At 35.2% G+C, this 14,077-nt stretch overlaps 1 protein-coding gene across 1 annotated transcript in view; it reads left to right on the top strand.

Moving 5' to 3' along the window:
• Positions 1-14,077, top strand: part of LOC137587129 (uncharacterized) — a 28,287-nt gene that overhangs the window by 3,967 nt on the left and 10,243 nt on the right. The window contains 1 exon segment of the mRNA XM_068303395.1: positions 12,634-12,945. The gene's annotated coding sequence lies outside the window, so the exon portion shown is untranslated.

Below are 14,077 nucleotides of genomic sequence, written 5' to 3'. Positions count from 1 at the left end.
AAGTGAAGCAAAGTAAAGTAAAATTCCTTTCCCCTTTCAACGGTCCCCGGACACACGCCTCTGTGCCTAGCTGACTTTAAGACCAAACCAACAAAAAAAAAAAAAAGAAGAAGAAGAAGAAAAATAAAGTAACCAAGTTAACTTGACAAAATGAAATGCGCCCAAAATCAAAATGATTTTTTTTTTTCTTTGTGTTTTTTGGTGTTTTGTTGGTTGTGTCTTTATTACTTCAAATTTGTTGTTAGTTGAATGGGTGAGGGGTTAAGGGTGGCGAGGTAAAAGGCGGAGGGGACGGGACAATCATAAATGAACAACAGAAAATTATGACTTTTGATCTAATTATGGTTTTAACTTGGCTCGAGGCAACCTTGGCACCGTTTTTCTTGTTGTTGTTATTATTATTATTATTATTGTTGTTGTTGTTGTTGTTGGTGATGTTAGTGCTACTGTCGAACTATTGTTGTTGTTGTTGTTGCTGTCGCCAAGGACCTTTACGAGATTTCTGAAACCAATGTAATTTTTCAGAGCTAAATCCTTTTCCCATACACAAAAACGAAGGGGGGGTTTATGGGGTCAGAAGACAGAAAGCCCATGGCATAATATTATTTAATTTAAGGTTATAAAATAAAACCTATTATTATGTTAGAAACAATTATCCAAAGGCTTGCTAATGATTTTGCTCGCTAATTTGTTGTTACAGTTGTTGTTGTTGTTGTTGTTGTTGCTTATGTTATGTATTGTTGTTGTTGTTGGTATAAACAATTAGAAAAAAAAAGTAAAAAGTCTTTTAGTGCGTGTTTATTGTTTTTGCTGTAATCTTTTTGCGCAACATTAATACAGCCAATACGAAAGACTTAGGAAACGAACTTTTTCATTTTCTTTTCAATATATTTTTTTCTTCTTCTTCTTCTTCTCCTCTGCTTTTTTGTTAGCTAAAAGGGCGTGACGACAAGTATTGAAAACTAAAAAAAAAAAAAAAAAAGAAAACCAATGTCTTGGCACTGACTTGCCTATACCCTACTCATAGGAAAGCAGCCAATACTTGGCAATTTTCGGTCTTATAGATGAAGTAAATCCAGTGAGGGATAATTTTTATCAGTCTTTAAAGTTAGCTAAAAAGGCAAATTCATGAAGTTAAGGTTTATTGGAATATTTTGCTGTTTTCTGGAATTTTTCTCCATCTTGAAAGAATATCTTAGCAATTGGCTGTCATTTATTTTGCAGTTCAAATTAGAAACTAAAAGCTTTAAAATGAGAAATCAATTTCAAAAATTGTTAAAAATTACAGTGGCGCAAAGTTAAGAGTTTTCCGAATGTTCTTGTTACCTTTTTGTCAATTTAATTTATTTTGTTAAATTGAGTCAACATTTTTACTAGAGACCAGAAACTACTTATAAAAAATGAATCTGCTTAAGGCTCAAGTATCAATTTTTGTGAAAATCTCTAGTGTCCTCCACCATAGTGGTGGTACAGTGGTGGCCAAAAGTATTTCCTTGATGTACGAATTTGAGTTTTTCTAGCATTTTATTAGTTCTTGAATTCAGATAATGTACCAAAAGCATTGTTATCCTACCAAAGTAAGAAAAACTGTGTGACGATTGGTTATACCTTTCGAATTGGCATGGTTTTTTGTTTAAGAACTATTTGTAACAAACTGCAAATGAAATTCACAATCGATTGAGTTATTTCTGTTGATCTAAAGTTACCAATTAGATTTGGAAGGTTTTCATAAAATGGTAGTTGGTAGTCAAACCAAAAATGTCATAAATTCGTGGTCAGCACTGTAAGTGCCGATGGTTTTTGTTGTAGCTGTCAAATTCGTTGAACTCATTAGGCCAATTGCATTTGAATTGAATTGGTTTTACTTTGCATTTTAGCCAGCCTACTCCCCGCCCCCCAAAAAAAAAAAAACGAGTTGTAAACGCGTTGTTAGCCATTCAAATCTCCAATGAACAGAAAATATACAAATACGAAAGAAACAGAAAAATTAATTACTTCCCTTTCCTAGAATTTGCATGAGTTTTATGTTTTTAGACTTTTGTAGCTTTGTTTTGTATGTAAGTCTGTTGTCTTTTAATTAAACCTCAATTATGGCAAACCCCTCTGGCCACTAGCCATTGCTTGGAAAAGTCAGTGTTTTAGTTTGTTAGCTTATCTATGTATGTATAACGGGTTTCTCAGTCATACAAGTTTATCAATCTCAAAACGACAAGTGTGTCTCAGGGGCCAATTGAATACAAAAACAAAATAAAACACAAAAACGGAAGCTTAATGGTTTCGACATATCAAAAAAAATATTAATATGCACTTTACTCTGCCAACAACAAAAACAAAAAAACGATTAGAGTAGAAAGATAAATCTCTATATAGAATTATTTATATATAAAGCTTTGAAATGTTATAAAAAAGTTACAATTAGCTGAGATATTCTGATTTTTAACAATCACATTTTACATAATAATTATTCTAAACAAAAAAAAAAACAGGCAAACAATTTTCATTATAAACATTTTCATTGCCAAGTGTCTGCTACATACTTAACGCAGTTTAATTGTAATTACAATTTGTCTGAGACTGAGATGGAGACTGGGGACTGAGGACTGAGGACTGGGGACCACAAATATAAAACTGAGCTACAATTAAGTTTTAGTTACCTCAATAATTGCAATGTGAACCACTTTAAATGGCCATAAAAAGCGTTTCATGAGATTGGCCCGCGGAGCCAAGACGAGACGAGATTGGCTGGAGAAGAATGATGGCATGTGGAGATGAATGGATGGAATTGTGTAAAAACCACCAGACAACCAAACAACCAAATGTGGCCAAAAAGCGTGGCAATTGTAACAAATTTATGTTTTGGAGAGAGAGGGGGAGGATAAACGAGTCAGAGGATATAATCAATGTCAGTATGTTGGTATGCCAAATCGAATACCAGCAATAAACATTTATGAGATCTTGTTAAAGTAATCCAGAACACTTAATTTTGCACATGTGGCGTACACAGGAAGCGCATAAATTGAATTGCAATTGCCATTTTGGGTTTTTTTTTTGTTTTGTTTTATCTATTTACTAAGAATTGAGAGCAAATTACAGAATCAATTGCCAAGTGGCCGCCGCAATGAAAATGAAACCAAATAGAAGACAACTCAAAAATTGAAAAACCAAATGTTTTAAAGATCTAATCGGTTGACAGCTACAGACATAGAGAGACCTCAAGACACACAAGTTGATAGATTGATCTATAGATAGACGGATGGATGGATGGATAGATTGGACCTCCCTGCACAGAGTGGGCATTTGTCATGTCACATCAAACGCTCGTCACGATATTCAGATTGTTTGTCATTTCATTTCTGTCTCTGATTTTTGTTTTTAACTAAACAGTTTTTAAGTTTTTTTTATGCGGAACAATTGCTTTTAAAACATTTACACAATTGTCATTTCTTTTGAGTTTTAACTTCTTTTGGCAGTGTTAATGAAGCCATTTTGTCTTTCATCTTCTTGATGTCATAAACTTGACATCAAACATAAAACTTTTCTTTCAAGATTTGGAAATGAAAGATGCGATAGGAAGATACGATGAAAGGATGTAATGAAAAGATAGATGCAGATTAAGATAAAGAACAACTACATAAAAGATCTTGAAGTTATTTTCCTTGAAAGGTTTAGATTTGTGGATGCTTAATAGATTATTATAAGATAAATCTTGTGAAACATTTGCTAAACTCATTATAGACAAAATGAAATGAATTGGCAAGGGTATTTGCCATATTGATGTGAAATTTGCTTCATTCCGAACTCCAGATGCAACAACAACAACAATAACAAGCCTGCCACCACGAATGCGTCGACCCACTGTAATTTGTGTGGTATGTGTGTGTGTTCAAAGCATTCAGAGCACCGCCTGCAACAATAATTACAATTTGTTGTTGTTGTTTTTTGTTTTCGGTTTCCTTCTTGTTATGTCAATGGAGTGGAGGTGAAGAAGGAGGAGAAGGTGTGGCCTTTGTCAACATTTGTTGTTGTAATCAGAAGTCACTAGTCACACGCATGCGCAACAGCAGCAACAACAATCAAACTGAACACCAGCAATTCGAAATATGCATTTAAATGTATCTGCTTCTTCATTTGCATTAATTGCAAGCCAAATGGCCAAATAGTTGGACTGTGACTCTCAAATCCCCACCTCCCCTTTTCATGCCAACGCCGACATCTTATGTTGCGAAAATTCACATAAAGCGACAATAAATATTACACGAGGGGCACCTCAATACTTAGGGAAATTCAAAAGCTATTTATATTTCTGGTTTAGCCTCTTGATTCTACACTAAATTAATCTAAATTAGCTAAGTAAATCATAATACCTTCTTTGGGCTTAATCAAATTCAATGCACCACTTAATTGACCATTGCCAGAGAGAAGATCAAGGACACAAACCGATTGTGGTTCAGGACATGGCTATAAGAGTGACACAACAAATCCAACTTTACTCTTGCTCTTACAACTTACAACTCTTTACTTACTTTCAATTACTCTTCTACCTTCTTTCCCAAATTTATGGGAATTTTGAACTCATTCAAGTTGTAATCGGCTACAGAAAAGTCATGGAACCAAATGGACTATATAGATTCCCTAATAAAGGGTAAGCATTATAATCAGGGCTGAGGGCGCCGACATTGCAATCTTTGATGAACGAACATCAGAAACCGAAAGATAGTTGAATGCACTTTAAGGCTGAGCGCCTTTTCATTTGGTCGCTACATACAAATCGACAAAAAAAAAAAACTGAATCACGAAATGCATAATGATCAAACGTGAAAACGAATCTGTTGAATGGTGAGGCAATGATGATGATGATGATGATGATGCGCGTGCCATGGCGCCATTTGGTGTGTAGATCCAAAACGAACCGAATTTAAAGCACTACAAGATCATCATGACGAAGTTTGTATACACTTTGCGAATAAACCCCATCATCATCAGTAGCCATAATCAGAGATGTGATGAGCAAATTTCTAACCAAAATGAATCTACCCCAAATAGTTAATGTTTCCTGTCTAAGGCCAGAGATGGCCATACATTTATGGTTAAAAGAGTTGTATTTTTGGACAGAACTGCCTATGGCCTACTGTGACTGCAACTGCAACATGAAATTGCAACTTTATAACAATTGCCAGCCATTCACTTTGCGATTTCTCGTTCAATGTCAGCGCAAAATTTGCTTCCCGTTTTGGTGCGCGGGCAGAGGCAAGTAAAAGCTTAGCCATGAAAATGAATGGACCCCAAATTTGTATGCAAGTTAATAATGATGATGATGATGATGATGAATTATGTCTTCACCTTTTCATCTTACTTTGTGAAATGATTAAAAAGGCTCACTTCCTCTCCTCATTGCCCATTCTCATTTAAATGTATAAATCCCCAACCAACATGATGAAGAGTAAATTCAATTTGAAGAAAGAATACAGTCGAACCTCTTGTTAAGAATCTTTAATGTTATATAATTAAAATCATTTGTATGTGGTTATATCCTCTAGTCTTCATTCACTCTTAGGAAGTTCTGAAATTTTGCTTTGCCCACGTCAAACAGGTTTCAGAAGCTGAGAAAACTTTCTTCGATAACAGCTTCATTATAATCTCTAGGATTAAGCTCAGTAATCAATTGAGACAAGAGATACTTAGATGCTGGTGTGAACTTCATCTCTCAAGAGAGAGAGAGAGAGAGGGGGAAATGACATATTATTGAGTTTCCACTGTAATTGCAACTATATGCAGAGAAGAACAAAAAAGAGCCACAGTGGTACATACATATACATGAACGTATGCAGCTTTGGCCATGTCAGAGTTGACATAGTTAGGTTACCTTAGCTGACTCCCTGACTATTACACATAATAAACGGTATTTAAATCTTGATATCTCCGCCACTCTACTACTACTACTACTACTACTAGTAGTAGTATGACAACGTATCAATTATTTAGTCATGAAGTCTAAGCACCGACTTGCATACACCTTGTACCAGAAAGATACAGGAGCATTTGGCTTGTTCTGCCTTATGGCTTAAAAACTTTGCCAATCAAGAACTTACCCCCCCATAGATACAGAGGCAAAGCGGAAGCCGTGCCCAAAAGAAACCAACCCGTTAATTATGGTTAATAAATATTAGCTGCCAAAAGTGCAATAAACCAAGCTAACAACAACCAAGCGACAATCGCCAACTAGTCGAAGGAGACAGAAGGCGGTAACCGCCGTGTTGTGTCTGAGTCCAAGTCTGAGTCTGGGCTTTGGTTCTGATCTGGTACCGGTTTTTGGCTGTATTTTCTTAACAATTAATACCACCGGACACACACTGTCTTCTGGACTGTCTGTCGGTCGGAGGCACGCAATCCAATCCAATCTCTTACACGCACACTGACACTAAGCATTTGGGTTTGATCTGTGATTTGCGAAACCCAAAAAGAAACACTGCAACGAAATATTTGGTTTAAGTTTCTTATATCAAGTTGTCTTTAATTTATAATTGAAGCAAATCTTGTGTGTAAGTAGGGCCTGAATTTAATTGTTTTCTTTAAGTAAGTTTAAGTTGATTTAGTTGCAGTTTAGTTTTGCAATGGCTTTGTTGATTTCTTAATAGCTCCTTCAATTTTCAATCTTATCTGTCATGAGTTTCAGTTTTAGCCAAGCTTTGAAGTTTCTATACGGTAGCAAATTGTTGGCTTTTGGAAACGTTTCAAGGGCTTTAAGGGTTGCCGATTGTCAAAAAGCTGTTAACTATTATGAATAGGGGACCACTTGCCATCAATGTGACTAACTAAGAGTTAGACCTTAGTCCATTTTGAGTTCATGTGTGCATTATGAAATAGTTTCTTTTGTTGGTAGGAAGTGAATTATGCAGGTTTAATAAGGTGTCTTAGAATGTTCCTTTCTTCATTCACAACATGTTGTTCGACTCCATTAAAGAGTCCTTTCCTTTTCCTCATTTCTTACCTCAGTTGGACTAGAGATCTTTCTGAGTTTTGTGTTAACGCTTTTGAGACAGTGTGGCCAACCAACTTTCATAATTATTATACAATTTTCTTTTTTTTTTTTTTTTTGTTCTCGTTTGTCTGTTGGTTTTTGGTCTCTACAAGCCACAAGCAATTAGAACTCTTAACACCCAACTATCAGAGGTGCAAGCGGCAATTTACCAAGCCAGATTTCGCAATAAAGTTAGTTAATAATCATTTTTCATGTGGAATATTTACTTGCCATGCTAAACACTTGAATATTTAGTTGCAAATTGAATTTAATTAAAGTTGATTATTATGAACAAAATGATTAATTTATGTCAACTTGTGACGCCCACTTGTGGGCAAAGAGGAGGCCTACATAGATATGATATGAATAGCGAGGGTCGTTGTAAAAATAGAAAATTCAATAATGAGAATTCTCAGCAAACGCAATAGATTTTTTCTTATTAACATTCTTTTTTGCTTTTGGAATTGAACGCCACTCGCAAGCCAGTCCTCAGTGTTAGTGGTAATGATTATTGGAAGTTGGCGACAACGTCTGGTCCCCCAACTAAATTGTTGTTAATGCCTGGCTATAATTCAATGCAGGCGCCTCATAAGCGAACAACTTTGTTAACAGCTAACGGAGAGAATGGTGACTAAACGATGACAGAGGAGGTTGGGGTGAAGTACAAGGAGGAAGACAACGTGTGACAGAGATAGAGCTATAGATTATAGTTTTTATGCGCTATCAGTTACAAGTGTTGAAGCCATAAATCTTTATAATGATCTTACTCTCTGTGTGTGTGTGTGTGTAAAGTGCGTGTTTGTTTATTGAACGAGCAAAGTCCAAATAAAGAACAAACCAGGGCCGTGCCGGCTACAAACCAGGCTCATAAGTTTTTTCGGCTTAAGTCAAATTTTTGATTAAACATTCTCATAAATTAACGTAACGAGCGACTGGAAAACTAGTCTCTTTTTTTGTTGAACCAAATAGTTTTTTGCCATGTGTATTTAATTCGGGATTAGATAACATACAGATTGGTATGTGAAAAGCTTTTACTACCAACAACTACTACCAACAACTATTACTTTCAAGTATCAAGCCAAGTACGCAAGATCCTCTACGGACTGTTGAGACTTTAGATATTGTTTCCTTTGATGGATTACACAAAAATATTTGGACAAACAGATAACTTTCTATGAGTGTTCCATAGAGTATAGTTCAATTGGTCAGTGCCTATACGTTTGTCTGTTTCTGTTTCTATGTTTAATAAGTTTAGACACTTTTTAATTGATTCTACTTAAGCTTTCCCATTGAAACTTCACATTTGTAGGAATCGATTTGAACGAAGAACTTTAACAGAACTTAAAAGGTCTAGCTTTCAGATAGATTTTCAGCAGTTTGGAAAACTTACAACTTTCTCACTATATCCTTTCACTGAAAGGTTTTTATGAAGCTTTCAATACAGAAGAGCAGAAGCAGAAAATTCTCCTTGATTAAAACTTAAATTTTCAAGTATTATTATAGCCGATATGACAATTAGAGAGCCTTTCGACTTCTAACCCATCTAAGGGTTACATTTTTATATCTTACATGAAAGTTTATTAACTTGATCGAATTCTCAGTGCAGGATTAGTCAAATATAGCAGGATTAGGAAATGCTATGGGCCCCGTTCGTGATATATTATGATTGTTTGCCAAAAATCGAGTCCAAGTGTTTGTTGTCATTTGGAAATTTAACTAATTACGAATAATTTGATATAAAACTTTATCAAATCGATTAGAAATGTTGATAGAAGTGAAAGAAAATGAATTGAACTCTTTTGTTTGCATGGTCAATGCTTAAAAATTACAAAAGTGGTTAGAGATTATATAAGAAATATTGTTTAAGCTGTTGACCAGAGCAGATTTAAGGCAGTGATAGTTTAGTTTAAACTCTGATTGCCAACAAAACAAACACAAACACCATAAACAAATTGTATTTTCATAAAGAAACCAAAAACTATTCAAGAGAAACTTGGAAACTGCATTCGAACCAAAAGTGTACAAGTGCTAGACAGTGAAAAACCCATTCGCTTCTCAGCATTTTCACTTGTTAGTTGTTACTTAGTTGTTTGATGTTTAATGGTAGTCATTGTAACTAAGTTAGTAGGTGCTCCAAATGACACAGACCAAACATGTTCACACAATGTGTACTACACATAGACGAGCCCACAACGCCCACTTAGCCACCAGAAGACCTGAAGACTGAAGGCGCGAAAGTGTCAGTAGTTCACACACACACAAACAAATACAAATAACTGCGGCAGCAACAAAAGAAAAGCCAACTTCCACTTCTTCTTTTGTTGACTTTTGCACTTTAGCACAGTGCTGGATTCAGACTTTCGATTTCCACTATAATTTCATACACTGCGGGGCCCTTAGCATGTAGCTAATCCGCCACTGTTTAAGTATCTTCACTTTTATAGACCTCTTTTACTTAGTTTTCTTTTTTTCTTTTCTTGGCATTTTTTCTTGGATTTAATTAGGCATTGTGATTGCAATTGCAAGTGGAAGTTGGAAAAGTTAAAGCAAAAGTTAGAACATAACTTTCACAGCTTTTAAGTTAACTAAAACTGATTGCAATCCTTTTGGCCAACAACTCTTCAGATCTTACCATTCAAAGCCACTTCATCTGGCTACCTGTTGCTTTTGTCTTTTATTAACTCTTTCTAGGCCTCAAACAACTCATGTATAAACCAATAATAATCAATATAATAATATGCTTTTGTATCTCTCTCTCTCTCTATCTCTTTTTTATCCCATTATTACAATTTGGTTTTGCGGCTCTATGACCTTGAGAAGAATCAAATGAAATAATTTCGGTTGTATTTCATTTTGGAACCCTTTTGTCAATATACAAATCTAGAGCAATGCAGATTGAAGGCAGGCGATTTTGGGGGGCAGATTTTGTTGTCGAATCATGTCGAAAAAAAGGTAGGTATATGTGAATGTATAGACAGACAGACAAACAGACAGACAGACTATAAGTGTGCCTACATTCGACAACTCAATTATGCATGAAAATCACCGACAAAACGTCGATGCGAACGGCAAATATCAAAAGACACGATCAGACACAAGAGAGGAGGAGTAGGAGAAGGAGGAGGAGCAGCAGCAGCAGTAGCAAATAGACTTTTGCCTTTTGGCTGTCGGTAATTAAACAATAAGATAACAATTAATGATCAAGAAAACGAATCGTACATACTTAAACGTGACGCAGGGGGGAGGGGAGGGGCGATGACCGTCATCAACATTTTCAACATGGTCTCTCTTAATGAAGAAATCGTCGCCAGCGTAAATAAAATCAACTTATGTGAGGTGGCATCCACAACCACACAGAGTCACAGACAGACAGACAGCTGCAGTTTTTTTTTTTTTTTGGGGAGCGGAACTTGTAAATCAAGTGCTGCTTGTTTTTTTCGCATTTCAGTTGCCGCTTCCAATCATCATCATCATCATCATCATCATCATCAGATGCAACATCATCATCATTCAACACCTAAAGCTGCTGCTGCATTAACGCGTTTCAATTGGTTTTTTTTCTTTTTTGGTTTGGTTTCGGCATTTGATTTGAATCGATTTTGTTTGCCATAAAACAAATTGTATGCCACTTTTTCAATAAAATCGCTTAACAAAATTCAAATTGAAGCATAGTTTAATTGAGGAATCGCAGACGTAAACACACACCACACACAAACCCAATCAACATGTTCGTGCCACACGTAAATATTGGAATCGAACAGTTTTGCAGTTGGCAGTGTCTAATTGTGTTGCAATTTGCCACATCATGTGGCATGGCAAAGCAACAGACAGAGAGAGAGGCACATAGAGAGAGAGAAACAAAAAAGCATTGCAAAACATTTTCAATGTTTTTTTTTTTTGTGATTTTTCTTTATTTGAATCCCAAGACTCTAATATGATATCCGGTTTCCTGTTCCCAGTTGTTTTCAAATCGTTTCCATTTAATGTCTTGTGAACAACAATTATGTTTATGGCAGAAGGCAAAACGAATGTGTATAGATGTTTAAGAATTTATGATGCAGGGTATTCAATGTGCAGGGTATCACGAAAAAAATGCACGAATTTGCCTAATTGATCTTCAGTTTCAGTTATTTGCTTAAAATTAGAGCAAAATTTGGAGTCTTTTTGTATCTCAGTATTGGATCACTTGTCGTATACGTTATTTGTATTACGCATACGACCATTGGTCTTACCATTTTACTATATTGTGTTGGGAAATTTGTTAGAAACAGATGTTTAGATGAATAATTTTGCATTTGCGGTAAGTTTTATTAAGATCTATTAACTATATCATATGTATATCTTCAGCAGGCCAAACACCAATTTTAGTTCATCGTTTCCTTTGGGATTATCCAATCTGGATAACTAAGAAATAATCTAATGTCTAGTCAGAAAGTCGTCTCTTAAAACTAAGGATTTCCAAGTTTCCCCCTTCTCTTTGGGTTTTTCGCTTGACTTAGCTTCTGACTCCAAAACTAAAACAATATGCTCGTATTAACTTAAAAACCAAATTGAATTCGGCCTTTTTTATGGGGTTTTTTAAACGATTCGGCTCAGACAACATGTTGCAAGTAAAGAAAAACTAATTAAGCTAGACTAATGGGCCATAATTTTTCATAATATAGGACAATAATTTTAGAATATACTCGATAACATCTATTGCACTCATACATTAATGAATTTAGGGTAAAAAATTTCAAATGAACCAACTGCCATGGCATGTGAACTTAAGTTATTGGCAAACAAGACTTGCCAAAGCAAAATTGTTGACCAACATTCGACTAATTAACACATTGCCCACACTCCAAATACCTACCTATATATATGGGTCAGCTAATGCTTATGTCTGTAGGTATATATATATCGATGCATATGTATATAGTTCACTTAACGCCTGTTGGCCACAATTGCGCCTGCCTGCCTAATGTAATTTTGATGTACTGAGTAAATAGGTAGAAAATATGTGTGTATGTTGCAATTACTAGACAAATGGAATGTCTGTTGTATGTAGATGGAAAGAGCAAGAAATAAAGAGAGCTAGCGATAGAGAGAGAGAGAGAGAGAGACTGATTTTAAGTCTTGTCCATTTGCTGTGACATTCTCCAGGTGTTTGGCCGACCGAAAATTTTTCAAATTTCCAATTCAATAAATTTTGGCCTTAAACCGTCTTTATTTCCGCCTTTCGCCATGGCCGCGGGGGATTCCATTTCAAAAAACACAACTGCCTCTCATAAGTATAAGTTGAATGCTCATTAAAAAAGGGGGGAAAAAAACCAAATACCAACTATAATTGCCATTAATTATTTCTTGTTCTGTTCTGTGTTCTATTTCAATGGCATAAAATTGCCATTAAATTGCAGCTGGATTCGTGTCAATGTCTATTCTAACCCATATATCTATATATATACACTTTTTTTTGGTTTCCGCTTCAATAGTTTCTTTTTCGTTATATTTCAAAAGGTTTGCATAATTGAACAACAATTAACTAGCAATAGTTTGGCTTTCCTTGATTATAACTACAAGTATTTCATTATCGTATGTGTATTTACTTTAGTTTCTCTTTCTCTGTCTTTCAGATTTGACTGATTAAATATGCTGCGTCATGTTGCTGTCGGAAATATGTCCAACAATAGCAAGATCGCAACTAGACCAACAACCAGGGCAGCAACCCCAATCAACTAGTTAAACCAGCAAGAACAATAAGAACAAACGAACAAACGAACAAAATAAGAACTTAACTAGAGTAACTATTCTATTTGGCAAATTTATTCACACCAACTAACCAAGTAGTAACCAGTTAACAAGAACTACCAACAACTGCAAGAAGGTTTAAACAACAAACAAAAGAAGAAAACAAAAAACATTCTGTGATATCTTACGATCCAAAGGTAAGTTTAAAATTTGACTTGACTAAATAGCAAAATTTTCATTTTTCATAATTACTTAAGTTTCTTTTTAAGAATTATATAACTTTAAACTTTAAAAGAATCATAAAAGCCAGTCTATAACTTTATCTAATTGAGAACAATGATTCCAGTTGTTGATATCTTAAATTTCATAAAAATTGAATTGATATTAATTGAGTTATAGAAGTATTTAATTGGTAAAGCCAAAATCTCAGAATTAGTCGACAGGTGCGCTAAAGTGCTAGTGGGTTCTCGCTGAGAAGAGCAAACGAAAGAAGTTAAGTTAAGATTCTCCACTTGTTACAGGGTATAACAAAGTCTTAGATGCAACTACATACTCTGATTGTAATTGAAATTTAGGAAAAACTTTTCAATTTCCCGTTAGTTACTTTCTAAAACCAATAACACCAAATATAGTATATATTTAAGATTAAATTTCCTGCTTTGATTTTGATCTACATTCTTTCAAGACGTGTAATTAACATACAGCAACAAACATTGAACACTAAAATGGCCATTAGAAAAACGGTTAATAAGTTGATCATGCCCGCTTGGGGCATCTTAATGAACTAACATAGATATATAGGTACTATATATGTATGTATGTGGATGGGTGTGTTCCTTTCGATTGTAATTGGAGCTACATATTTAATATGCCAAAGTGTTGACAATAACGACCAACCGACAGCTACCTATGACAGTCGGAGAATAACCAGTTTTAAAGTTTGCATTCTTCGACTGTGGGTGACAACTGCGGACCAATATTATTATGCTAGGCAATGAAATTATGACAAAAACAAAATAAAATGGAAACAAATCAAATCAAAATCAAATTAAATTCACCATGCCACACATACACAGCAGTGGGGGGCCAACAAATTGGGCGTGGCCCGACGACTTTCAGTTTTCAGACTCGTGTTCCATGGAGAAAGAGCAATAGAAACAACAACACTACACTAGAGGGCATGCCTTACGTTTGGCCATGCCAAAGTCTTGGATACCCTTGCCAATACTTGGCTAATAGAGTTGTCTGATATATACAGACAGAATTCGTAGTATTCGTTATTTATCTAAATGAGCTCAGCTCGTGACGTTGATCAAGGCAAGATGCTGA

Source organism: Drosophila tropicalis, unplaced genomic scaffold (assembly GCF_018151085.1).
Source record: "Drosophila tropicalis isolate 14030-0801.00 unplaced genomic scaffold, ASM1815108v1 contig_158, whole genome shotgun sequence".
Classification (NCBI taxonomy): domain Eukaryota; kingdom Metazoa; phylum Arthropoda; class Insecta; order Diptera; family Drosophilidae; genus Drosophila; species Drosophila tropicalis.
The sequence above is the reverse complement of the archived record's forward strand: the minus strand, read 5'-3'. Positions and strand labels throughout refer to the sequence as shown.